Source organism: Stenella coeruleoalba (assembly GCF_951394435.1).
Source record: "Stenella coeruleoalba genome assembly, chromosome: 9".
Lineage (NCBI taxonomy): Eukaryota > Metazoa > Chordata > Mammalia > Artiodactyla > Delphinidae > Stenella > Stenella coeruleoalba.
This window is the reverse complement of record NC_137155.1, coordinates 48139924-48166277: the sequence shown is the minus strand read 5'-3', so window position 1 is coordinate 48166277 and position 26354 is coordinate 48139924. Positions and strand designations below refer to the sequence as shown.

At 38.0% G+C, this 26354-nt stretch overlaps 1 long non-coding RNA gene across 1 annotated transcript; it reads left to right on the top strand.

Moving 5' to 3' along the window:
• The first annotated feature begins 65 nt into the window (after window positions 1-65).
• LOC307191296 lies at window positions 66-24345 on the top strand. Its single transcript, XR_013829684.1, has 4 exons — window positions 66-168; window positions 3467-3789; window positions 4679-4863; window positions 24034-24345. It is a non-coding gene; the product is annotated as an uncharacterized lncRNA (long non-coding RNA).
• Window positions 24346-26354: the final 2009 nt, after the last annotated feature.

Sequence of the window (26354 nt, the reverse complement as noted above, 5' to 3'; positions counted from 1 at the left end):
TGACTGCGGGCCTGGGACTATGGATCTCAGCTGCGGCCTGGCTCTTTCTCTCAGCTGTCGGCCCCCGAGTTTAACGCTATACATCTGTCCCTCCCAGACCATGAGAGGATGGTTGACTTCTCTTTCCAGGTGCCGCCTTTCACTTCCTCTCACCTCGATTTAGTTCAGGTAAAGTCAAAGAAAACTTTATCCAAGTTTCTGATCTCACACATAAGTAATCTGAGACCCATAGACGGGAAGGAAGAGTGTAGCCCATCGGTGCCGGGTCACCAGTGGTGTAGGGAAAACCAGGCCCCTTGCACTAGGGCTGCTGCTCGGATTAAAACGGCCGATAAAAGTAACAGGGTCTCCTCGGAAGCACTGAAGACTTCGTTCCCTGTTTCCGAGTTTGTTGCATTTCTAGAAAGAACCGCGGCCATTAGCTGTTAAGGGCTAGAGGGACCCCTCAACTTCCTCCCACTTAGACCTTTTTAACTTACACAAAGGATACTGAAATACAGTTTACACAGGGTAATGTGCCAATTTAAACGGGGTGCTGGCGGGGGTGGAGTGGTACTGGAATCGGGATTAGTCCTAGAATTTCATTTTATCTCACAGGATTATCGTGAGGATTAAATGAGATAACTTTTTATAAAAAGAAGTCTGACACATAGTAGATGCTCAAAAACCACTGGATGCTTGCTTGCTGTTTTGTCGTCGCTGCTGTATAACAGTGGGATAATCGCCATACTATAGACTTCTGAGAATGCAATGTCTGATCATTTAGTGTTCCCTCATAGTGTCTCAGTATGAACATTGACTATAGTAGTGTCAGAGTAAGTCTCTGCTCTAAGGTCGTTTTTGTAAAATACACACACCCAAAAAAACAATTTTTAATAAAAGTTATTAACCTGGGAAGTAAGCTTAATCCAATAGCGTTTTGAGAGGAAAACAGTATTCATAAAAATAAACAACCATTCTCTAAAAACATGAGAATTAAATGAAGATTTTATCAGAAACAATTATTGCAAATAAACACTGACATTTCAATAAGAGAGATGATGGCATTTTATCTTACAATCTGTGACAGTTCTTTTGTAAGAAGTACACGTGTTCTATAAGCAAAACATGTCAGAAAAATCATCTTGCTTAAAGAAGGCTTTCTCATATTAATGTAATTTTTTAAATCTAATGTTGAGTTTACCAAAACATCATTTAAATTACATATGTACTTATCCTTTTATAAACTACTTCCCCTACGTGGTAGGGAGATATAATAATAAAATATAAAAGGGATAAAAAATAAAGTAATAAAGGGTACCAAGAATATAACTCAAAACAGGCAAAGCTGGTTTGTATTGAGCTTGTGACCCAAAAATCCAAATAGTTGCTTATCGCTTCTGTTGCCAGTCTCAAGTTAGGATAATCCTAGCTGAGAAGATTTTGCATGCAAAAGATGAAGTGGAAAAGATGCATTTAATACACAGAAAAATAGTTATTCAGTGGGACCACAGTTGACATAGAGACTAGAGAGAGTTCTCTTCACTTTTATCATTTTCTATTTTTCTTTTCCTTTTTAATAAAATCCCTAACTCTTCTTATTGAATGAAGACCAATAAAATTCTTAGAGATGAAGAGTATTTAGAACTTTTTTTCAATTCTCATAGGATAATTTCATAGAAAACATCTAATCTGTGGGGTCTCTAGGAAATGAATGACGAAAAATGACAATTAGTCTTTACTACTATTTCTTGTAGTAATTACAGAAACAAGAATACGAGCAGGAAATGTCTGAATCGTGGTGCAAAATTTGAAACTTTTCTTTTTCAAAACTGGCTAAATCAACATTAACAAAATTTCCAATCATGAAACAAATTCAGTGTATCAAGCATAATATTTGAAGGACATTTTATGTCCTTCTAAGTAAAGAAAAATAAAATTTTAAATTATTGACATGAATTTTACCCTTTAGATTGTTCAGTTTTAAATGCAAGCATGAGAGCATTTAACTCATATGTGAAATCACCAAAATCCCACAGTTCGAATTTCATAGCTCATACGTGAGCATGTATCATATTTTGTAGAAACACTGCACAAAACTAATTCAGCTGTTTTTATTCCAATCTTGATGTGCGCCAGGTCTTGATAGTGTACCAAAACTTGGTCTTCATCTTATTGGTGAGTTAGGAGGGACTGAAAAGTAAAGTAATTACGGTTGCCCTATCTTTTCCTTTCCTTCGATGTCATCATTTTAAATATAACTGCCTAATACAAGGAAATAAGATGAGTAAGGAAGAATATAAGTTTCCTTGGATGTTTTCTTCTTTCTGCAGAAGAACTTCTGGTTCATGTAGACTTTCAGGGCTGTCAGTGCCCGCACTTATTCAGTCACAGACTTAAAACACTTACCTTGTACTCACTTTGAGTTTTGCAGAACTTCCATGCATTATGTGTCCACTGGAATTCTGTGCTTGTGGAACATCACAAGTGTTACATGTGAATGGGGTGGCAATGAACAATAAACATACATATTGCCATCTCCTCTGCTCATATGCATGCTCCACGGTTCCATTAGTTCAAAACAGTGAGTGCAGAGCATTAAACCAGGCAGGATGTTCTTCTAGCCAAGAGACCTATGCAACTGCAAAGATTGCAAACTGGTGAACTTGGCCCTGGGACACAGAGAGAAATCTTCCAAGGTAATGGGGACATAGTTGGTAGAGAAAAAGGAAGAAAGTGAGTGAATACAGAGGATATATATATCGACAGGGAGAGACTGATCAAGGTGAAATAACTGAGAGGTGAAATTCTCAGGGAAACAAGAAAATAGAGCATGCAGGTGCTGCCCCAAGCACAAGGAAAGAAGAAGGAAGGGAAGAGGTTGTTAGTTGCACCGTTTTCCCAAACCACCTGCCGAGTTGGTCTCAGTAAGTGGTTAATGAACCATAGATGAGTGAAATTCTTGTGACTTGGCATGTATAAGCAGTAGAAAAATTTTTCTCAAGGCAGGCATGATCCCAGAAAACCTGAATGATAGGGTGTGATTGCAGGGATAAGGCTTTTTCTTGTGTTTAACTCCAAGACGTTTCACTCTTCCAGCAATTCAGATGTATTACTTAGACCTCATTCTGGGAAATGACTCCTTCCTTAATGTCAGTGAATCAGTAGGTTTGATTTTTTTTTTTTCTGAATATCTGGACCCATAGCAGAGCTAAATTTCAAACTGTACTTTGCATAGGCTGCCCTTTTAATATTCCAATTTTAGACAGATTTTTGACATTTATAAAACATTGTTTTAGGTTAAAGATGATACGTTTAATTTCCATTGCTTAGAAAATATTGGTGTTGTATGTTTTAAAAGGCTCTGCATTATGACTCGATGTTAGAAACCAGAATATCTAACTTACAAACTGTTTTAAAAGGTATTTTTAAATGAACAGTAAAGTTAACAATGAGTAAAGTTGGCATGATGTTATATTTCTTGCAGGACTTTTTGTTTTTTTGCATTTGGGGACAAGTAGGAAGACAGAATTTCAAGGTGGACATCGTGGATTACAATTGCACAAAGTAGAGCCTGGCTTCTTTGTGGAGAGTCCAGATGCAGCTGATTTTGTCCCTCTGGGGCTACGTGGTATCTTCTCTCAGCACCTCTCACCTACTTTACTCTTCTCTTTGAACACTGGATTCCTATAACTGTTCCAGAATGAAAGCCTCGGCCCCATGTCTCTTTGACCTTCCAGTTTGATCCGTGTAGCAAACCGTTTCCCAGTACGAGTTTTCTGGAAGAGAATTCCGATTGGTCAAACATGGGTAAGGGGTCCATCCCTGGTTGGTCCAAGCAGCTGATGTTGAGTGATAGGGATTCCAGAACTTTGTGCAGAGCAGAGTCTCTAAATGGACGCAGGGGTAGGGGAAAAGGTTATTTCTTAGTACATTAAAGCATGTATGTGGTTTGAGTCCTTGCATAAAAGCTCTTGACCTCTGCTCTGAGCCATAAACAGATTTCATGCAATAGCTTAGGGCTCTGTGCTCACTCCCATCACTGAGGCCTTTATCACTATCATAAACCGGCCGTGAAAGTTATGGTTAGTTGGTTAGGGCAATGATTTGTATTCCTAACCCAGGTGTGTTTGGCCACGTGCCTTTACTCTTGTTTATTTTATTTTATTGAATTCTCTTTTTTGGGGTTAGAAAACCATTTTCTCTTGGGAGGCAAGGATAAAGACCTGATCTTGTTTGAAGCAGGTCTTTATGGGAGACGCTAGGAATTTGATTTCTTCTCTTGCCCCAGTATTTCCCCCCTGTTAAAAATTCTCTATAAATAGGGCCTCAAGGTCAAAAACATAATTTGAGCAATAACTGTTAGCAAGGAGTTGTGTGGAAATAAGAACTCTTACAGAGAAAATTAGGAAAATTGATTTCATAGGAGCAGGGGAGACAGAATTTGCCTCACAGCCTCAGCACTCAAACTGTAGTAGAGGGTTGATACAGCACTTCTGGGCATTTAGCATGCATGCCTATTCTAGGCTAGCATGAATTTTTATAGCTCAATTAGAAAGCTTTGAAAAGATTTAAAAAAGTGTTTTTAAATGATAATGTGTTACATAAATATTCATGGTTATGCAGTCCTCTGAAATCTGGACCACTTAGAACTTTTTTCCATTAAATAATGACCTTCTTTTTTTTTTTTTGCATACAGGTGCCATTCATTAGAGGGACAGTGACCAATGACATCCATTACGCACGGCCATGAATATTTATCTAGTGCCTTATCCCTGTACCAGAGAGAATAGGAAAAGAGTTATGAAGAGGCTTTTCTTCCACACCAGATGACCAGTGTCCTTCCTCAGCTCAACTGAAAAAACTAAGTGGACTGGTCTTCAGGTGAGGCTTCATACCCCACTAATATTCTCCTGGGTGAGGGTTAACTGATGAAAGAAAGTACGTGACAGATTCTAATGCTAGCGGAATAATGGAGTAGTTTGCCAGGGTCTATTGATACAACTCTTTATCTAGAAGGCCTTAAGACAAGCTTAGTTCACAATTTTGCTTAGTATCTGTGTGACTTAAGAGTTACTCACAGGCAGCCCTCTGAAGAATTGTCAGTCTCTATACCAGCACTGTCCTTTCCCCTCTACTCCAAAACCAGCCAAGCTTACGCAGATGACACCACAATTGTAACTCAGTGAATGGATGTGAGAGAATTGGGACAGTGAGTAGCCAGACATGTGTCATTTACCCACAGACGTTACTGACATCCTACTCTGTCACTCTAGGCCTGGCCCCTTTATTTCCAGTAACTTATTTCTACCATTCTTTTGAGCATTTCTGTTTGGATATCCTGCCATTATCTCAAACTCAGTCATTATCTTCCCCAAAGCAGTTTGCCTGTCTGATTTTCTACCCTTGTTAATGATATGATTAAGCCTCAAAACCTCTGAGTCACTGTGACCTTTCCCCACTTTGCCAACACCATCAACCCAATGGCCAAGTCCTCTTGAAGTGTCTTTTTGATTTGCCCCTTTCTTTCCATTTCAAAACTAACGATATTATTAAAAGTTTCAAACACGCCAAATCTTGCTGGGGCTTCTTAATTTCCTCGCTTTCAGGTTCACTCCCCTCAAACACACCAGATTAAAATTTCCAGAACTCTAATCTTGCCTTATCACTATTTAATTAAATTAATTAATTTATTTTCTGGTCGCACCACGCAGCTTGTGGGATCTTAGTTCCCCGACCAGGGATTGAACCTGGGCCCCCTGCAGTGGAAGCACGGAGTCATAACCACTGGACCACCTGGGGATTCCCATCTTATCACTATCTAATGGCATTTGATGAATTCTGCAGGATTTATTGCGCGGGGGGGGGGGGTGAAGAGTTATATTTTCGTTTCCCTGAAGTCATCTGGAGACGCCCTGAAGATGGTGTTTGTGTATGGTGTTCAGTAGTCACAGTTTTGAGGAAAACTTTAGTGGACATCTGAATCTTTCTTGCACTCTAAATTATTAGTGTTTTGTCATTCACATTTATATCTATACTTTAACTGTAATTAGTTTCATGTATGGTATGAGATAGTAATCAAGTTGCATTTTTTTTTCCTATATGGATACCCAATTTTTCCATTATCATTATTATTAAAAATACTGTTCTTTTCCCATCTCCCCCAGTTCTTTCTCATGAACCAAGTACCTCTACATCTGTTGCCTTTTTATAAGCTCTCTGTTTATTCCATTGGTCTATTCTTTTATCCTTGCTTCAGCAACTCACTCTCTTAAATAGCTTTATAATGACTTAGTAAAACAAGTCCTCCTACAATGCTCTTCTTCGTCGAGAATGTCTTAACTAAGACCCTTTTGTGTTTCCATGTAAGTTTTAGAAAAAGCTTGTCAAGTTTTACTTTTAAAAAAATCCTATTGCTATTTTGACTGGGCTTGCACTGCAGTAGGGGAACAATGATGTCTTTACAACATGGAGTTTTCCAATTCTTAAGCACAATGTATTTCTCTAATTCTATTGGGTTTCCTCAATTTCTCACAATAATGTTCTATAGTTTTCTGTGTAGAGGTCTTGCAAAATTTTTGCTAGATGTATCCCTATGTATTGATATTTTTGATGGTATTATGAATAGTATATTTCTTAAGAATTTCTTCTAACTGTTGCTAGTATATAAAAATTAAATAAAAGTGAATTCTGATAGATTATCCACTGATTCAAGCAAGTTGTCTATAAAAAGTGGATAATTTTATTTCTTCATTTACAATCCCTAATCCTTTTTCTTTTTCTATTTTTTTCTTTATTGCACTGGTTAGGATCTCCAGCACAGTGTTGAACTTATGTCTAAAGTCAAGGTGATAACTTTCAGTATTATAACATTACATATAAATGTTTTCATAGATACTTTTTATAACTACTTTGTCAGATTCAAGAAGTTTATGTTCCTAGTTTGCCGAGACTTTTTTTTAAGAATCATTAATGGTTATAGGATTTTATCATATTCTTTTTCTGAATCTTTTGAGATGATCAGCTTTTAAATTCTTCTTTTAATGTGGTGAATTAAATTAATTTTAAAATGTTAAACCAACTCTGCAGTCCCAGAATGAACTCAATTTGATCATGATATAGTATTCTTTTTTCATATACTATTTACTTCAATTTGACAATATTTGTTAAAAATTTATATATCTTTATTCATGAGAGAAACATGCCTGTAATTTTCCTTTCTTGTAATGACTTGTCAGGTTTTAGAGTCAAGGTTATGCTAGCTTAATTCCTTACATAATTGGAAGAATTCATTGGTGAAGTCATTGGGATCTGATGATTTTTCACCTATTTTCTTGAAAATACTCTTTAGGGGTTACTAATGTATGGGTTCAATACCTGAATCACCTGTGGGTCTGTTTATATTGTCTTTTTTCTCTTTGTTTTTAGTCATAGGTCTTGTTTCTTAGCATCTCTATTAACTCTTAATTGAATTGTAGAAAATATATAATGTCACTTGATAAAATTTTAAATGTTTTTTACTGGGAAAAAAGCACACAAATTCAGCATTTTCCATCTCAGTATATGGTATGATGCATTTTCTGGTTTGTTCAATGCTTTTAAAGAACAAAATGAATTCTGCTTTGAAAAATGGGGCCTAAAGCATCAAAGATTTAGGTAATTGAAATCTGTACAGGTAAAATAAAACTGTTCTCAAACTGATGCACCACAAGTTTGTGAACTGGTTCTGTTACAAAAAGAATGGAGTGAAATTAGCAAGCTTTGCTTAAACTTTTAAAATCTAAATATAATAGAAATCCAGACCTTAAAAATGTATTTATTTTCTCTACCTTATGGTGAGTCTAACAGTTCTTTTAGGGACTAATTATGAAATGTTTCAAATAAATACAAAATAGAAAAACCTCTTTCATGAATATCCTTAAGGCAAAAGCATAGAGCAAAAGTAGTTATTTTTTTTCCTATATGCCCCACAGGATTTAGTTCACTTTTGTAGAACATAGTTTTCATGTTTATCTAAACGCCCAGCTATTTTAAGCTGTATTTGACATGCATGGATACTCTTAATTTCTGTGTGTGTCAGAGAAGGGGGCAGGATTCTATTTCAGACCAGAGAATTTGTATTGATGCCACTAATGAACTTAACTTTTAAATTGGACCCTTACTTTTTGCACACACACTCACACAATTTAATTTTAATATGCTGTCCACAAGCTGAAATACAATAGGATGACAATACCATGATAGAAAGGGTGCATGCTCTTTTTGCTGCACCCTCCATTTCCAGAATCTCACATTATATTTCTTAAACCCATTTTGCTCAAGAAATAAAGTTTATTTACCAAGATATAATTAGAAACAAATTTTTTTTCAAAAACACCTTCTACAAGCAGACTTATTCTCTTCTTATTTGTTGGAAGTAGGAAAAGTTTTAGCTTCTATGGCTTTTTCCCTCTAGATTTTTTTCTAAAAAATTTAAATGGAAGGTATTTGTAGAACGTAACAAAAATAAGTTTTTTGAAACTAAAAATGTGATTTAAAAACAAGGAAGTTAGCATATTTAGTGTTAAGGACAGAGAGCAAGTATGGAGCATGGAAAATTGAGAAGTAGAATGTATTTTTGCCCCCAGTTCTATAGCAACATTAAAATAAAGGAATGGGACTATATTTTCATATCAAATACCTAAACCAATTGCTTGTTTTACAATTTGTTTTTAAATGGCAATAATAAATTCTTCGTTTGTAAAAATTCCAGTTTATAACCGGAGCCAAGTCAAACGTGAACCACCAACTATTCCAGAATTGTAGGATCTCCATGGCCCACAGGAGATAAAAAGGAAGAAAGAAAACCTTTTTTCTAACAATCCACAGAGGCTGCTTAACTCATGGCAGGACAAGCAAATCATGTCCTCTGAATGAATGAATGAATAAATAAATAAATAAATAAAAGCAATCTTACATCTCCAAAGCAGTTAGCCAGCATTCTTTCAGTGAAACCAAAAGATAAGGGAGGAGAAGGGGAAGTAGTGAATCATTCCGGGTTCCCTGTAACCAGTTTATCACTCTGGTCATAAACAGGTGCAGAGAGCTATCAAGTGGAATTACCAGATATTATTTTTCTAGGAGATTTAATTTCATTCTGGTAGGCTGTTATATCTGGTTAAGCTATTTTATTTTTGATCTGCCCTTACTTTTGGAGCATAGCTCCTTCAGGCTCTCATTCCTCCTGGGCCTGAGCGATTCCTCCCTGGTAAACTCAAAATTCAGTCTTCCTGGAACCATCCAATCACTGCATCCTTTGCTTAAAGGTTTAGCCTTTTAGCAGCTGCTTTCCGCATGGTTTCTCAAAGCCTCTCACAAGACTTGCACTGGTTCGGGGTCAGCAAATGCATTGCGGGTAGGTTATCTATAGAAGGGCGGGCTTCCTTTTCTGCAGTCCCCTCTTTTTCTGGGATCTCGATCCTTCAAGTCCTGGTTGTCTTGGAGGCTCTGAACTTCATTTCTATCTCCCCAGCCAACGAGAAGAGTGTTGCGAGCTCTGGGTTACCACTTTCTGCTCAGTCTCCATGCTCCTATGCAATGAATCAGAAAGTAATTTGCAAAGAAAAAGAATGTTTGATTTAATTTCATAAAACTTAAAAACTTCTGCTTGTCAAAACGGTCCAAGTTGTATCAGAAATTGTATCTGTTTCCTAAATTTTGTTCATCCTTCCTAGAGTATACAGTTGTAGATGGGAAGTAACAGCCCAGCCAGGGACTAAATTTCCCCATCCCATCTGCCACTAAGTGTAGCCAGTGAAATATAAGTGAAAGTAATGTGTGCTAACTTATGGGCCAAGATTTACAAAATGCCAGTGTACCTCCTCCATATTCTCTCCCCACCTCAGCTGGATGTAGATGATGATAAGGCAGGAGCTGACAGTAAAGTCACAAGATCAAAGCACCTGGATCCCAAAACCACTTCACTGAATGAGCCATTATAAATGTAGAGACCTAGTTGTTAAATAATTTAGTCTACACTAGCTAATACATAAGGTTAAAATTATAAACTGAAAATACATGTTGTCAAAATGTGTAAATTATTATAATCTGAAATGAGTTTTAAAATTCAATTAATAAAAGAGAAATATGTCAATAAATATGAGAATAAAGGCAATTCTCAAAAGAAGGTATTACCTTCTGATTATTACCAATCAGTCCAAGGCTGATTGATGAGAGAAATATGCTGTTGATGTTGAAATATGATGTTGATTAAGTTATTTTATACTTTGAAGCAGAAATAACACCCTGACACTTTTCCCAAGGAGAAAATGAGTGTAAAAGGATGTAGCCACCATAATGTTCATTTTATCATTATTAAAAAATGCCAACAGAAAATAACATCAGTGAGATTAGCCATATGTAAATTGTGCTAGTATCATAAAATCATGTTCATAACATACTTTGAGTATCCTTTCTATGAAGAATTATTCATATGTAAATATATACATTTAACTTGTGTGTGTGTGTGTGTGTATGTGCACGCGTGAAGGTGTGTGGAGATAGAAAGAGGGACAGAAGAATCTGGAGAGATGTTTACCAACATGTGAACAGTGGTTATCAGTTGTGATGGTGCTCCTGCTTTCATGCTTATACCTCTTTGAACCTACATCAACACATCATTATCACCCAAAGTCTGTAACATACATTTAGAGTTCACTCTTGGTGTTGTACATTCTGTGGGTTTGGACAAATGTTTAATGTTATGTATCTACCACTGTACCATCACAGTTTTACTGCCCTAAAAATCTTATGCTTTTTAAAGTCAGAGAATCCTTTGATTAAAGCCACTATCTCCTTCCCTCAAAAAAATGGACAGGGAAAGTGGACCTATGTGGATAACTTTGCAGGTAATGTCAGGAGTTTCAGGCTGCCTAAGAGCCCCTGCTCTAGCACAGAGAACTGCATTTAGACTCAGAACAGTAATCCCTTCTAGGGTCTTCCCAAGGGCAAAATAGACTAATTATCTTATGTACCAATGATCTTCCTGGGTGTCTCTCAGAACATTTTAGATGCCAGAAAGGAAATATTTCTACATTGCAATTTCCGTGTAACGTTTGCTCATAATGATAAATTATCCTTTAAAAATTATTCTCATATCAAATAGATAAAAACTAGTTTGCCTGGGTAAGAAAGATAACATGGAAACTTTTCTTTCTCCTAATTTCTTCACCTATCACGTAGCTTTCAAGAACAGTGACCTTTCTTCTGTTGATATTTCTGGCAGAAATCTTGGAAAACTGAGTCTAACTTTAAGCATTCCCAGCAATAGATAAATCATTATTACGAAGTGAAATAGTCACTTGAGAGTTGGATATGTCTGCTCATTACATAGATAAAAGTTTTGGGGTATGTTTGCTTTAATAAGATTTCAGCATATTCTGGTGGCTTATTTTTTGTTTTCATTCATCTCCTCTGCCAAAATTATAATTTTAATTAATTTGTTTGCAAATTTATGTCTTCTGGAGACCCTGTCTCTTAAACACCATCCTCCTCTTTCACCATATTCTCCTTCACTTTCTTACTCAGGTCACAGTGTAGTTCGCTCACCTTTTTAAATGTCATGCTCCTGTCATTCCCTGGGTCTCCACCCACATATGTTGTTTTTAGAGGAACATGTGTTTCGAATGTTCTTTCTCTTTTAACTCTGCTAAATTCATGTCACCTGTAGTAAGCGGACTGTTAGTCATTAAAAATGGCAGTATCCTGACCTCCAGAACCTGTGTGTACATGCTAAGGTGTAATTAAGTTGCAGATAGAATTACAGTTGCTAATCAGCTGACCTTAATGAGCCTGGATTATCCAGGTGGGCCCAGTGTAATCAGAAGGATCCTTAAAAGTGGACAAGAGAGGAGAAAGAGGAGAGTCAGGGGATAATGTGGCTCTTAAAGAAAGGTGCCTGAAGAGATAGTGTTGCTGCTGTTAACTACAGAGGGAGGGAACCATGAGCCAAGGATGAGAGCAGCCTCTAGGGGCTGGAAAGGGTGAGGAAACAGATTCTCTCTTAGAGCCTCCAGGAAAGAATAGGGTCCTGCTGATGCTTTGATTTTTATCTAGTGAGATCTGTGTCGAAATTCTATCCTACCGAACTGTAGGATAAAACATTATGTACGATAAAGCACTATGTTTGTGTAATTTGTTACAGCAGCAATAGAAAACTAATACATCATCCTTCAGATTGCAAGCTGAAAAATCACTTTTTGATTTCCCCCAGATACTCAGGTTCCCCTCTTAGGCACTTTATTAGCACAGCACTTATTCTTTTTAGCACTTTAAAGCATGTAAAATAGCCATAACAAAATGTTTTGTTTTCTTGTTTGTTTATTGTTGTTTTCCCCTGCTGGGGTGTGAACTCCAGGATGTGGTCCTTGTCTTTCTCTTGCCTGCCACAGAGTAGGTGTCATAAGTGTGTGTTACAGGATGGACTCTCCCTTTTCTTCCCTACATGTGCATACATCCAAAGGAAATCAGGTAAGTTCCCTCGAACAAAATCATGGGATACAGAGAGTCACCTTCCGTTTAGTAACGTCGTAACATTCACATGGTGTTTCATTTGCCTAGGTCATCAGCTCGAAAAGTGTAGTCCCCTGACTAGCAGCATCAGCATTGCCTGGGAACTACTGAATTAGGGTCAATCCCAGCAATGGGTGTCCAGGTGATTCTGATACACTAACTAACGTTTGAGAACTACTGCTTTAGGCCCGAGTGCTGTAGGAACTGCTCACAGGATTTCTGACTTAAGAGGTCTGAAGTGGGGCCCAAGAATTTTCCTACCGAATTCTGATGCTGCCAGTGCTGTGACCTCACTGTGAGTGTAACTGACCTAGCCAGTGAGTAGGCCAGGGAACTTCTGTCGGTGGAATTTGACCAGCAGAGATGTCACAACTTAAAGAGGCTTTATCACTTACTGCAAAGTGTGGTCTGTGTGCCGTCCTTAACCAGAGACTGTCACTGTCTTTAGAGCAAAATAATATGGCCCCTTATAAAGTCCAGCTTAGACCCAAATTACAGTGATTGGCAATTAGATTGAACGATCCAATTGAAATATGTAACAGTACCTAGTTTTCAGTTGTACATAGTTAAAGTTGCATGATTTCTCTAAAATAGCATTAGTCCTTGCAAAAATAAATGAATAGTGACTGTATACCAGTTTACTTTTCTCTAAAACTTACTGCATAATTACTTTCCTAAGAATGAATGTAAAATTCCCTGATGTTGTTATATTTCTGACATAGTGACAGCAATCACTTATAAAATATTTAATAATATGCTTTAACAACTAGGAAAAACAACTTATAATGTAAGTTACACTTTAAGGAATGATTTGGTTTAATGAAAGATTAATAGAGTTTATAGATAGTTTTGAAGTCAGCCTTCCCTTGAATGTTTCTATACTAAGAATGACTGGCGCCAGTCTTGTGGAGGGAGGGTCCTTGTGGAAGGTTATTGTCTTAAATCAACATGCCGGTGCTGTGAGGCTGATGAGACAACACTCCAACATCCACAGTGATGCATCATGGCCTCTTAGACTGGTTTCAAGGTGCCAATAGGATCCCTCTGTCCTTTATTCACCTGCCTTCTACAGGGAACAAGTCCTTACATTTCACAATTGAGGGATCCAATGCTCAAAATGTCAGTGACCTGGGACAGGTATCAGATTGCTTTCCACCCTCTGTTAATAGATTCCATTTGATAGAGAATGGAGTGAGAGCCTAAGAGAAGAGCACACCTCCAGGGAAAGCTGGGAGACAGAAAGTAAACAGAGGAGGATAAAAACATAACTAGGCATGAAAATGCTGGGAAATGGAAGGGCTTAGCTGACAAACGAGCATTTTGAAACAACTTGTGATTGGCTTATGGTGACACTAAGGATGTCACCTTAGGGTGGGAAGTTAAGAATAGGTTTATTAAAAAGCATGCGAGTTAAAATGAAGCAATTATTAACTCAAGAGAAAATATAAACATGATACATCTGTCTCTAATGAACAATATTTACAAAGTTATGCCAATATATAACATGGTTTTCTATAACTGAGACCATGATATAATTGTATTGGCTAGGAAGAGAAGGGAGAGTGGGCATGTGTAATTGGGCTATATCCACCGCATATCATTTAGAAATATGAAAACAAATTCAGCAGCATAACCTAGAGCAACCACACAGGTGAAAGTGTTCAAAATGATTGCTCTGCAGAGTGCAAATAGGGAGAGCAAGGGGCAGGGTGCAGATGCTTTTATAAATATGTTTTAAAAATATGTTCATGTATTCATAAAATGAGAAGGAACACCTTAAAATAAAGACTATCATGTTTTATTTCTTTGTTTTGAATATTTCAAAGGTGACTTGCAAACTTATTCCACTTTCACTTTTAGAAGGAGTATTTCATCATTAATTAAAAAAAAAGATTATCAACAACAAAACTCAATCAGATATCTTTAACCTTGGGTGTTGAGCTCTAGCGCTGCTGCCTCACAGAGCTGTGTGAGCTTGGGCAGGTCATCTTGTCTCACATCTCTGAACAGTTAGTATCCTTATCTGTAAGAGTTACTGTGAGGATTAAATACGATTATGCCTGTAAAGCCCTTGGAAGTTGCCTGGCATGTGCTTACTTCAGCCACTCCACTCTTCATCCATCCCTTCCAGTTTTCTGAAACTTATGTCACACACACAGAAACAGCTTTTAAGTCCGTGTCCATAAGTACAAAAAGCTCTTATGTGACTTTGTAGTATCATTAAGCATATTTTCATTGAGTTTATATTTACAGCATCTGTTTTATTATCTGTTTTATTGCAGTCTCCCTCAATGCCTTCTAGTTCTATGGCCCTAGCTTCTTCGTCTCTTTTGATAGTTTCTCCTTCTGGAAGCACTTTCCTAGGGACTCTTATCGTTCTACAACTTCACGCCAGATGGCCATATCTATTTTCATGGTGTTAACAGCCACACACTGACAACTTCCAAGTTTGTATTTCCAGCACAGACCACTCGTCTGACTTCCAGACGTGTATATCCAACTACCTATCTGATATCTCCTTTGGGATGAATTTAGGTGTATCTCAAACTCAACCTCTCTAAAACCAAACTCCTAATCTACTTCCCCTAAGTGTTCTCTCCCACTGCTTCCTAATTTCATGAACAGTACTTTAACCATCCAGTTAACACTTCCAGAAACCTAGCCGTTCCTTGACACATCACACTTTGGAAATTATATCCTGCCCAAACCCAAAATCCAGTCCGTCAACATAGACTATTGATTTTACACCCTAAATCTCTCTCAAATCCCTCGCCTCTCGTTCTCCACCACCACTACCAATCCCACTCTAATCCATGCCACTCCACACCTATACCATACCAACTTTCTAACTAACTTACACATATCCCCTCTTGCACCATAGAATCCGTTTTCCACAGAACATCCCAAATTGTTGGCCTTTTGTCACTGTCCCTTCCTCTGGCATCAGGAGCTTTCAAAGCATATTTTGTTGAATAAATGAGTATTTATTTATCTGGGACCTACTTAAGTACTTATGAATCATATGCATATATTAAATACAATATATACAAGTATATAAACTGTGAAGCAGGACTTACAATGTTTGGTAATGTTAACGTTAATACTTTACAAGTAAATTCCACTAAGTGTGAAAAGCTCTTCCACCTTTTGAGGGAAAACAAATTAGATTCAAATGTATGGGAAAACAGAGAGAAAGATAAGTTTCAATAGGAGAGGGTCAGCCTTTGACCCTTGCATTGCTATTTGTAACAGTGTTTCTGGGGTTTTTTTGTGTGGGGAGAGATGTGGTTTTGGTGGGTTTTTTGGCTTAGGTTTCTACCTTTATCCCTTTGGGTTTCTGAAGTAGCTATTTAAGGCATTTGATGTTAAGGCAAAAATAATTGATTTTCTGTGGTAAAAGAGGGAACACGTTCATTAGTTTAACTCTGGAGAGGATTAGAGTTCAACCACACATGATGAGCTGGCAAATGATCAAGACACATAGCATAACGAACAATGGGAAAGTCTAAGAAAAGAGAAAGAGGAGCCATAAATGGCAGGGGTCAGGGTCTAGGCACCCGGCCATGTGAGAGGAGGGGAGGAAGAATCTGAGTCCAGTTGGATCACAGGAGACTGCAACATACTACGTGGTTGAAGGGCAGAGCCTGGAGGACCCACTTGAAAGCAGAGTTTATGGGAACTGTGAAACAATTATTCCATTATGCTCCACTCTGAATAAACCTAGAATATTACACTTTTCAAGAGAAGCAGGATGTGGGAAATGTGTGTGGGAGTTGGAAGGAAGTCCACAAAGATGAATAAATGCTGAGAACATTAGATCTGTATGGATTATTTCCACATGAAAATTGTGAAGTTTACAGAAAGTAAGGCGAGCTCTTTTGGAGCTAAACCCTCCTGTTTTTAGAAGGAACCTCTCCTAAAATCACTTGTAGTAAATACTTAAAGAAGCATTCCTTCAAAGTCCTAGTCTGCTAGACTATATGAGTTTTGCTGAGGGACCTCACTGGAGGGAGTGAATGCCAGAGCTGTATGCTATGGAAGAGCTGCTGGGATAAGGCTATTGTTCAACATGGCATCTATCTGTGTACAGGGGGTTTGGCTGTAATGAATGGATAGAGCGTGGGATGATTATTCCTCATTTTGCTGGTACCGTTCAAAAGACATGGCTGAGAGATTAGTGTTTTGGTTATTCTGTGGATCCAGAGGATCTGAGAAAATATGTGAGTCAAGAAAAAAACAATGTTGGCCCAAATCTGACTTTTAATGATGTCGCTTTTTTTATGTCAATATATTGTACTGACTAGGATTTGGTAGAAGATGGAAAAGCTTTGACTTCCTTAGTCTGGCTACACAGGGACCTTCTAGGCAGAGACATGGAATAAACTTGAAAAAGGTGAGAGAGGGAAAAATCTGAAATGAGAGGTTGGTCATTCCATAAAATGAGGCTCCTCATTTTCCTTTACTTTTAATACCTATCTTGAGAATATTTTTCAGTTTTTATACTATGACAGAATAGAATGACTCCCTTCCCCACCACCCCCTACTCCAGAGGATACAATGATTTCTATGTCTTTTCTGGTTGTATTAAATTTCTGACAACACAATCCAACCAATCCACCATCTGCAGGACACTGTATTGTGTGACTGATGTTATATTAGGACATTGAGAAACGTGTGCTATAGTGTGCTATAGTGGAAGGCCATGCTGTGATGCAGGGTATGTGGGGAAGGGGGCCAAAAGGCAAGAGACAGTGACCCATCCCTGGGACCCAGATGCCATTCTATGCCTTTTGGAACCCCTCTTTTTTTTTAGCAAAAGTATTTTAATTAGCAAAAGAACTATCATAACAGTTTTGCTTACTAAACATGAAGTTTCAGCCCTTGTGTAGTGTATAGTTATGAAATCAGACGTTGGCCAATTTCTCAGAGGTTGGTGGAGATCTAAATTCATAAGGGCTCTCAACAGTGCCCTTGAGTTTGTTTGCCTCTAATGACATTTTGCATTTTATCTTTCATGACACTTTGCAGAGGAATCCATAGTTTGTATTAACCAGGGTTCTCTTGGTCACAATTCAAATGAACTTAAAACAAAAAATTACTAGCTCACTTAAGCAGAAAGTCCAGGAATGATGCCTTCAGGACCAACTATATCGAGAGTTTCAAATCTTTAACAGTCTGTCTTCCCCTCCATGTCATGTTTCTGTTTGTCTCTTCTCTCTGCATGATGGTCTCTTTACTTTTTGTTACAGTTTCCTCCATGTGGCCAGAGAAGATGGCCACTTGAAACCACAACTTCACACCATCTTGGTTTGACGACCAGTAGAAAGAAAGCAGCATTCTTCTCTACAGCTGTATATGAATCCCAGGCAGGGCTCTCCTTGGCCCTGCTTGCAAAATATGCTTCTCTTTCTATTCAGTGTGTCCAGGGGAATAGAGTACTGGGACTGACCATTACTAAAGCATAACTGATATCTCATCAGGCACATATAGAATGGAGGAAGTATTTTCCAAGGAATCAGAGGATGGGCGGAGGTTAAGTCTGCTAAACAGTAGAAATTACAGATGCTGCAGTTTGAGGCATAAGTTGTCTCTCATTAGAACTCTTCTGAGGCTAAATATCTAGGTAGCTTATAAGCTCTCTGACATTCTACCATGATTTAATTTGTATGATGGCTAATTTTAAATGTCAACTTGACTGGGCCATGGGGTGCACAGATATTTTCTTAAACACATTCACTGAGTGAAGCAGATTGCCCTCCCCAGAGTTGGTGGGCCTCATCCAATCTGTTGAAGGCCTGAATAGAACAAAAAACAGAGTAAGGGAAAATTCACTCTCTCTGCTTGACTGTCTTTGAGCTGGGACATCCACTTCTTCTGCCTTCAGTGCTCCTGAGTTCATTGGAGCTCCTAGGTCTCCAGATTGCCAAATGCAGATCCTGGGACTTCTTAGACTCCATAATCCCATGAGCACCCCTCCACCCTGTATAAATATGCGTTATATATATGTGTGTTATATATATATGTTAACTATATATATATATTATATATATACAATTAGGGATATTTGGGTGGCAGAGGGGAGAAGGGGTATCTGGACTACAAAGTCAAGTTTTATGTCTTATGGCTTAGCTTCGTTTTGGGGGATATTTTTTCCCATCTTCAGATTCTAGAAGGTTCACTGCTGTCTTTGGTGGGGTGACTATTAAAAACTAAGTGAGAGATTTTTGTTTTGAGTTTATGCTTCAGAATGCAATTTTAGATATTATACCAGGCAAAAGAATAAACTCTACCAAATAGCATAAAGTGTTGAAAAATTTTCATACCTCCTATATGATATGATATGATTAAAATTCACATTGCTTTTCCTACGAACTCAGGAGAAACACAGAGGAGAAATCCAACGCATTAATATTCCATGAATACCGGGGATAGGTAAATCTAGCAATTTCCTTTCAACTATGTGCTAGGATTAGAATAATATCATATAGAAAAGACAATTATGCTTTAAATTTATAACCCATGAAAATGAGTAAATTATAAACTTGGCAAATACATTTTCCAATTTTTAAAAGATGTTTAAAAATGAATTCAGAAGGGCATCAGTGGAAAAATAGAGGAAACAACTCTTGCCTTGTGACAAAATAGGAGATAAATAATTTTAAAATGTTGCAGCGCCATATTACCAATACCTCTTTCATGACTTTTATTAACATGCCCCTCTTGAATGTGTCTGTGTAAAGGTTCTTGTAAGTTTGATCTGAGGATCAGATTTGGTGTCACTTCTAGAATTACACAGGAGTGGGTAGAGTTGGCTGATTTGATTTTTCCAGACAGCCTGACTTGTTTTTTGGGGTTTTTTTGTTCTCCCTAATAAGAAAAGAAAAAACATACTTTTTGGTTACAAAAGTTAACCATATACCGGAAACATAGGGTGTTATATTTCCTGTTGCAATTTTTAGAACATGGATATACAATTTAATATTTAAGATTCTTAGTTCATCAGGCTAATTACAATTTATATCCATGTACATTGTACTGCAGTTCTAATTAATTGATAGTATACTAGGTAGAACAGTTCTTACCATACTAATTTTGGTCATCAACTGAAATTAAAGATAAAAACAAGCAAACATTGAACTTCCTGAGCAATTACGGAAATGGTATCTGAGTAATAAATCTCAGGTCAAGTGATTAAGCCAATCCAATCCATAAATTGGGGGATTATCTAAATAATTCAAACTGACCTGCCTTTAATTATATAAATGGAATATAGGGACTGATTTTCTCAAATCAGAGTTGCACTCTAATCTTTACTGCCTAAAGTCATACAATTGAATTTGCTTCCCCTTGTACTCTATAGACCTGACTAACCAAGTAGGACTCTGGAGGGCACCTATTTTCATTCAGTGTTTCAGACTCCATAACAATGGTCTTGTCAGTGTAACAAGCTGAAAGAAAAGCATCTTTAAATGCATGCCAGTCCCCTGGATTGCTAAATTGACTGAATTTGATATACTGAAAAATGTCCTCCCTTTTTCCATGTGGGGAAAAGACGGCAGATGACAAACAAAAAGGGCAGGGAACATAAAAAGGGAAGGTTCCTCTCGAACTATCTGGGATGAAAGCTTCCTTGACTGAAGGATTCTGTGGCTAGAAAAGTGAGAGTGAGGCATCCCACATGCCAAGACCCACGTGCACACCCACAAGGAGTTGTTGGTCTTCACTCAGGTGGTACAGGTCTTGAGCAAATTGCATGAACTCTGTTAGGCCAGGAACTCTAGGCTTCTCAAATTAATAGTACATCCCTCTTCCCACTCTCACCCCTCAGCAAATTTTATATACATCTAAGATCAAATGATATCCTTAGATCAACAAGATACAATCAGCTAAATTGTTTTTAACATATAGGAGCTTCGGTTTTTGCTTTGGTTTGTTTAGTTTGGTCATCAATTTTATAAGAACTTCAAGAGAACAGTTAAATAGATAAGTAATATAAAACATAATGTATTGAATGAATTTTTAAAGTTAAACCTGAGATGATGAAGATAGTTTGTAGGTGCGTCATCTCTGGTAAACCTTCATACCCTCTGAAGTGCACATTAACTCTCTGGCCATAAGGAATGTATTGACGGATAAACTGACAAGCACTGGAATAAACTGAAAGATCCCTCTAGTTCTACTCTCAAAGAGAATTATAGGGTTTTGTCTCTAAATCTCACAGCAGAGTGGTACATTTTACATTTGAAAGAGCCACTGGAAGCCTCTACTTCCATGTTCTTACTTTAAAAAAAAGTCCTGATAATGCCTATCTATCTGACCAATTTCGGGTGCTCCTGTTTGCGTTCTCTCACGTCTACACTAAGATATGAGAAAAACTAAATAGCTTTGAACAATAACTTGGTACTATTCTTTAGTCGTTTTGTTTTAAAATAATTTCAGATTTACCGAGGAGTTGCAAAAATAGAATGGAGTTCCCATATACTCTGTCATCCAGTTTTCCCTAATGTCAACATTTTACGTAATTATGATACATTTATCAGAACTAAGAAACTAACATTGGTACAATACTACTAAATTATAGACTTCATTCAGATTTCCCTAGTTATTTCACCAATGGCCTTTTTCTATTCCAGGATCCAATTACATTTAGAGGCTATGAATTTTTGCTTTCCCTTTTTTATAAATAACACAATGGACACAACATTACTATTAAAATTTTTGATCTTTCACGATTATCAAAGGCTATTAATAGCTTCCTATTCTTTTAAAAAATAGTGTTAAATTCTTGCATTAAATAGGCTGAACTGCTTGAAGTCAATAAGAAATTTATTGAGAGAAATTTTAAAACTTGAGTATTGCAAGAAGGTGGGTTTAAAAACAAACTATAGCCATTTCAAGACAGTATACAATCTCTTTCCATCTAGCAAAATCCTCTTCACTTAAGAAATGATTTTCTAATCGGCTAGATCTGATTGACTACAGAAAAGCTCTGAATTTTTGTTAGGAATTTTTCAGCCCACTTACAGCTCACACTAGCCCTCTCTTATGAAACAAATAGATTTTGAGGTGCTTGGAGGCAAGGACCTGTTCTTATCCATTTTTGTATCCTTAACATTGTCTTAAACTTGATAAATATTTGTAGAATTAATGAACATATGAAATTTCCTAGGGTCTTCAGGCTGGAGAGAATTTGAAAACTTGACACTTTCAGGTTAATTAGACTCCAGAGCCTTCACCTCTGACTGCCTTTGGGATGTTTTGGTGTAGATAGTGTCAAAGAGGTTGATAGGTGATGTATTATAGACAGCTTCATGGAAATGTCATGAACCCTTGTAGAATACTTACTGCCAGAAAACTTGCCAAGTTTAAAATGCCTGTTTCTTTTTTCTGAAAGAACAAGAGCCCTTATCTGCTTATGAATGTGCAATCAAAATATTATAGAGAAGCCAAGATATTACATGAAGCTTTGGGCATATCCTGCTTAGTTGTAAGCAATTTCCTGGTAATGAAGGAATCATTCAAAAAGCAATCATTCTGGAGCTCTAAATGCTGATGCGTACAGTGCAGTAGGACCTAATATGCCCGCGATCACTCTATGATCTCAAAGTACCTGGGTTTTTTGTCATCTTTCCCTCTCAGTTCTGGAAAATGTATTGATAGACTAAATATGTTTGTATATTCTCTTGATATTACATACAAATAGCTGTTTATATATTTTATATATAAAATATTAATAACCTGCAGTACCAAAAGAATTTAAGTAGGAATGCCTTCATATAACTGTAAACAAAGAATGCCTGCCAAGCCGGAAAAAATTAATGATTTTTGTTTTGTTTTGTTTTGTTTCTCTTTAAGCCTAAGACACTTGAAAGTCAGAATAGGTTGTTGTCAAGGCTAATTCCAAAATTTAAATCTTGTGGGCATCAGTTTCTTATAAGTCTATCTTGTCCAGGCAGAGTGTCAGCTGTGTTATAGTGTGATCTGGGCCTCATATGTCATATATTGCCCAAAACACTGAGAAGACAGCCATGGGAGAGGGACCATGGGTCCATACTGCTGCTTGAAAGATTGTGGTGTTGGCCGTGACCCTGAAACTCTGGGCTATGCAAGCAGCCAGTCCCATCACTTCTACTTTGTTAGAGGCTGTTCCCAGGGAAGAGTCTACCTGGGATGACTCAGTAGGAGGTGAACATACCAGTTTGCCCATACAGGATCTTAATAAGCATTGTTGGTTTGATTGGTTTTATGTGGTAGAATTCAAAGGAGAACTGGGCATGGTTTAGATCAGGAGCAGACAAACTTTTTCCATGAAGCACTAGATAGTAAATACATTCAGCACTGCAGACGTCTCTCAGTACTACTCAACTCTGCCCTTGTCGCTTGAAAGCAGACAGATAATACATAAACAAATGTGTCATTGTGTTCCAATAAAACTATATTTATAAAAATAGGTGAAAGGGGGGTGCATTTGGCCTTGGGCTATACTTTGCCAACTTGGTTTAAAATAAAAATACGTTCTGGGCCTTTCCTAGGGCAAACCCACATTTGGAACAAACTTAAATGGATTCAGACTCCTTAGAAGAACACCTATGCTAATCACACCTTGCTGTTTTGCTCTGCATTAACTGCCTCCAGGATCTTATGTCTCAGAAGGAGATTCAGGTTGGATATTTGCAGATGGTCTCCTAACGTACAGCTAGCATACTGCATATGAAGGAAGAGTTTATTTTGACTCCTGACATATGTAACTCTGTGCCAATTATTTTAATTATAGGCAGATGATTGATGGTAATGGCTCACTCAAAAATGTTTTTATTTTATTTATGCAGAAACAATGCAAAAAATCAAACCTCAACTTAGCAAGAAATATTTGAGGAATGGGTTTCTACCTTGCCAAATTTTTGGTGAACGTTGGGTTAGTCAGGCTCCCATTTACGTCTCCCATTTATGTTTATGTATAAACCTTACTGGTAAAAATGTTTCTCTCCTGACTTAATGAAATGGTTTCAGCTGGCCTTAAGAAGCAGCATACCGTGACCCTGTTGTACAATCTTTGCTTATTTGCATTTCATTCTGTCCTTGCTTCAACAGCTATTACATACCTTGGTGGGAGGAGAGGAGGAAAAGACTAAGAAGCATATGTAAATCAACCACCCTTAAGTGCAGTAATTAAAAATGGTCATTACGTATATTTAATATAGTCACAAAATCTGTTCTTTCATTTCCAGTGTTAGGAAATGCTTGGGCTGGGTGGAATTGAGACTTCCTTACAAACATTCCAGTGCCTTCCAGGCCGCTGCTATTAGTAGGCAATTACTTGATGGTTTCTATTAATCAATTGGTCAGGTTTAACTTGAAGTCACTTGCTCTTGTGTTCTGTCTCATAACAGTCGGCGTTTGGAATCAATTGCTGAAATGTCTTTTTCCCCCCCTCTGGCAGCAATGGAAATTAATTTGGTTTTCTTTCTGCTGTGCTTATCCTTGTGGAACATTATTTCTTCTTAGGTCTTGACATGTTGGTTGCTTGATGCATGACTTCGTGCTCAGTCTTCCTCCAGGAGGGCACCTGATCCCGATGAAGAAACGGCGCAGCAAGGTGGCCCAGCAGGTGGCCTAGCAGGTACTGAACCCAAATCCTGGTCTGCTGGCCCTTTGCCCTCCTTGTACTACTTCACCGTAGTTTGGGATGAGAGTCTCAAAGGGGCTGTTGTGCAAATCGTAATTTATATTAAGAGACTCTACATTCTGGTAGGAGGAAGAGAGACTCTGAGATTAGATAGACCTGATTTTGAATTTTGACTCCTCTTATTTGTAGGACTTGGGGCAAGTCATTGATCTTTCTTTACCTCAGTGACTTTTTCTGTAAGACAAGAAACTCTCATCTACCTCATAAATTATTGTCGGTATTAAGAGAACATCCACATGCCAGCATATTTACATCACCCAGCATGCCGGACACATAGTAGGTTAGTAGGTGCTTCATGATTTTTTACTTCGAAGGAAATGTCTTTCCTGCAACCTCAACCCAAAACGAATGGCTGTGACTTTCTGGAGGGATGTCCCCTTCAAGGTCCACTGACTCAAGTAACCTGGGCTGAGTGAAAGGATAGCCTTCTCAGGGCCCTGTGTGCCTGTCACTAGCAGTGACCTAGGGCTTGTGACATCAAGTGTTCACATTTGGAAGCTTCCTGAGGCTGGGCGAGTTTCTGAGGCTTTTGTCTAATGGGCTTTGTGAAATGCTAATAAACACAAAAACTTCTCTATAAACATGTTCCGTGTGGACCCCTGAGGCTACAGTGCCGATGAGCTTATTTTTTTAATGAAAAATAAGATGCACTGCAGGCACCCAATTAGAGAGGCTCAGTCAGATCCCTAGACGCTTTCAAGCCTGGACACAAGAGGCTGGAGCAAGATAAACCATAAGGAGAGAGACACGGAACTTGCCTTTATTCTTAGCAGTGGCTTTGTTTGTCCTCCCTCCAGGCTCAGAGCTGTGCTGCTGGGACTGAACTCATTTCCCAACAAGCTGTTTTTGTTTCTCACTTGCAATGCTCTGTGAATGGACTCTCTGAAAGGCAGGCCTCTTAGTCCCCAGTAGTGCAAAGGGTTTGACAACACAATGAGTAGCAGTGGACGTTTTCCAACTCTCACCTAGATGTCTCTTCCTATTGCAAAAGACATCCCAAAACCTAGAATGGTTCTAATCCAGGAATCTCACCCTTGTCATGTTAACAAAGAGGATGAGACTGGGGAAGTGATGCTTTTTGGGCGCCTTTCTTGCCCACAGTTTACAGCTCAGAGACTACCACCATGTGTGCATATTTTCAGATCAGTTTGTGAGTGATGGAGTGGCAAGCAGATGGGGCAAAACATCAGAATAAAAGTTCTAAGAATAATGATTCTCCTACCTGCAAAGTCACCTTGAAGTGCAGATCTATTCATGCATTTCTGAACCAAGGCTGTACCGGTTTAGCACAGAGCCAAAGATTAAGATTAGGGCTGTATCTCTTTAATGACCTAACCAGATCTGTGATGCAGCAGCAGAGTCCTGATTACATGTGTGCCTTCCTTGTCTTCCTGTAATTGTGCTTCCCCTGCTGGCATCTCCATCAGTTGGTATATCCCACTTTATGCACATTTATGGTATGTTTTTCTTTTGGTCTTTACTTAAGCTTAGAGATAAAGATGTATTTGCTTACCTCTTCTAACTTGGGTCTCAAAGCAGAAGTCTCTGTTCTATCAATTCATCTTCCTTTCCTAATAACCTATTCAGTACAGATACTTACTGTGCACTAATACCAGCCAAACCCTGTACCAAACACTAGGATTCAATGGTGAACAAATCAGACAGACTTTTTACAGCCATAACAAAATAGTCAGATGAATAAGCAGTCATAAACTGTGATCAGCCCCACAGATGAAAAGTACAGGCTATAACAAGAACTGTAGCTGGGTAGCTAATAAAGGCTAATGAGTCAGAGAAGCTCTCCTCAGGAAGTATCCTTTGGACCAAGAACTGAATGATGAATAAGTGCAGCAAGACGATGATCATTCTGGGTTCCAGGAACAGCATGTGCAAAGGCCCTGAATCAAAAGGAAGTTGGCATATAAGAGGAACTGAAAGCAAGAGAATGTGGCCAGTAGACAGAGAACTGGGAAAAAATAGGAGGCAACATTGGAGGGGTTTGTAGGGGGAGAGCACTGGCCACATCAAGTAGCACCAAAGACATTGTGTTTTTATCTTCAAATCAGTGAGATACCATTGAAAGGCTAATAAGAAGAGAGATGTAAACAGATTTGTTAGTAAAAGGTTGTGACTGCAGTAT